We start from the raw sequence: 2,135 nt of genomic DNA, 5'->3' as shown, positions 1-2,135 counted from the left end.
AGCAATGTAATCGCTGTGAGACTAGGTGACCTTGTGTAATTGCGTATGTAGCAATGTAATCACTATTGGGCCTCGGTCGTCGCAGCGTAGTTGCGTATGTAGCAATGTAATCACTATTGGGCCTGGGTTGTCGCTTCGTAGTTGCGTATGTAGCAATTTAATCGTTGTGAGACTGGGTGACCTTGTGTAGTTGCAAACTAGTGTGACAACACTAACCATATGTTTTGGGTATCGTATGTACTGGAATGGTTTTTGTGAAAATACTAGAACTGTATGTATCTGTATGAAACTGTATGGAAAATTTTCAAACTGTATCGTATTTTATAGTGTTATGAAGTATGTAAAATAACACTGGTATACGACACACTGATATAACTTGTTTTCTCCCTTACTGAGAGGTATCTCACCCCGAATATATATATATATATATATATATAAATGTTTTTTAGGTCCTTTGGGTTGCCGTAATTAGCATCCTAGCATCTGGAGGCGGGGGGTGTTGTTAGCTACTGCTAGTACCTGTTAGATACAAGTTTTGGTATCCAGGTTGTCGGGATGGTTTTTGTAGACACTTGGGGTATGCTTGGTATTATGGGAATGTATATCCTAGCTTATATAGACTCTGGTATGATACTGTTTTTGTATAAAAGACCGTATTTTGCTGCGTATTTTGGATGAGTATGGATGGTTGTGTGTATGTATGTGGGCATCCATTCACCCGACGGCATCGGACCCTCTATTTGTATTGTATCATGTATGTTTTAAATTGATACAAAGACATGTTAGGTTACTAAATTCACACCTGTGACCCACCTGTGGGTTCGGGGTGTGACAAGTCGGGTATCGATCCATGGAGACTTGAAGTGCAGTTATCAAACCACTTCCAATTTAGTTTACTAAGGCCTTGTTATGAAAAAGAAGTGAAAGATGGTATTTTGCAATGGTGATTGTCTAACAACTACTGGAAAGCATGTAACTGAAAACAACTAAATTTATACTATTGGAAAGCAAGTAAATTTATAAGTTACCCTACTCCTACAAAGCGATACTGTGGTTCGAATTAGACACTATACGCTATACTTTTAACTACGCTCATCCAGACTTCCATAGAAATACTAACCCAAGTAGGCCAAAGGGGGAGAGGGGCGATCGAGGGCACAGGGTAGTAAGGGTGCACCAATCGTACGGAGTACAGTCGGGAACCGGAGTATACCCTGTCTCAACGATAATGAACACCTCCGTTGTTCCGTAGCCAACTATTTCCCTCTGACTAATATGTAGCAGTGCTTATCCTTATCTACAATATTTCATCAAACACACAACAAGTAAATGGAAAGCAGTAAATGAAAGCATGAGTAAAAAGATCATCCCTTTATCATTCAAATGTCTGTCACTAATGCTAAAAGTACAAGAGGAGATCATCTAATATACACGACTGTTGTATGAATGACTCCGGTTGTCACAGGCCTTCGGACACTCCATATGTAGAGACCCAGAAATTAAAATAATTAAATAATAGAGAGAAGGAAAAATTTAAAAGGACAAAACAAGGTTTGTCGACGAACAACCTGGTTTTGTCGATGAACTCCCAGGTAACCCTTCATAGAAAGTCTGGACTAATTGCCACTTAGGGACCTTGTGATGTGGGCATTTACGGAGCAGGTCCCTAAAGCGCTCCCAAGTCTCGAAAAAGAGTTCCCCATCTATCTGTGAGAAACTTGTGATAGCTCTCCGAAGCTGGTTAGTCTTCCCAATTGGAAAGTACTTTTTTAAGAAATTCATGTTGCATGGTGGCCCAGTTGGTCACCAAGTTCGGTTCTAAGGATGTCATCCAATATTTGGCTTTATCCTTTTGAGAGAATGGGAAGAGCCTAATACGAAGAGCATCATCATTGAAATTAGGGATGCGGATGGGGGAACAAATTTCCAAGAACTCATCTAGATGCTAATAAGGATTTTCTATCGAGTTCCCATGAAAGTTGGGTAGCGTCACGATGATTGAAGTCTTTATCTCAAATTGTGCAGCCTGAACATCCGGGAAATGGATGCAAGACGGCAATGTGTGTGCATTAGGTACAAAGTAGTCGCTAAGAGGCCGAAGGTGTTGCTCTCCCACCACAGGTAGGTAGGGAGCA

General features: G+C 40.7%; 1 non-coding gene across 1 annotated transcript; it reads left to right on the top strand.

Annotated features, from left to right (window-relative positions):
• The first annotated feature begins 1,633 nt into the window (after positions 1-1,633).
• On the top strand, positions 1,634-1,739 carry LOC131158953 (small nucleolar RNA R71). The gene has a single exon (XR_009137570.1). It is a non-coding gene; the product is annotated as a small nucleolar RNA R71 (small nucleolar RNA).
• Positions 1,740-2,135: the final 396 nt, after the last annotated feature.

The sequence above is a fragment of the Malania oleifera genome, chromosome 6 (assembly GCF_029873635.1).
Source record: "Malania oleifera isolate guangnan ecotype guangnan chromosome 6, ASM2987363v1, whole genome shotgun sequence".
NCBI classification, from domain to species: domain Eukaryota; kingdom Viridiplantae; phylum Streptophyta; class Magnoliopsida; order Santalales; family Ximeniaceae; genus Malania; species Malania oleifera.
Note: the sequence above shows the minus strand (reverse complement) of the source record. Positions and strands in the feature narration are given on the sequence as shown.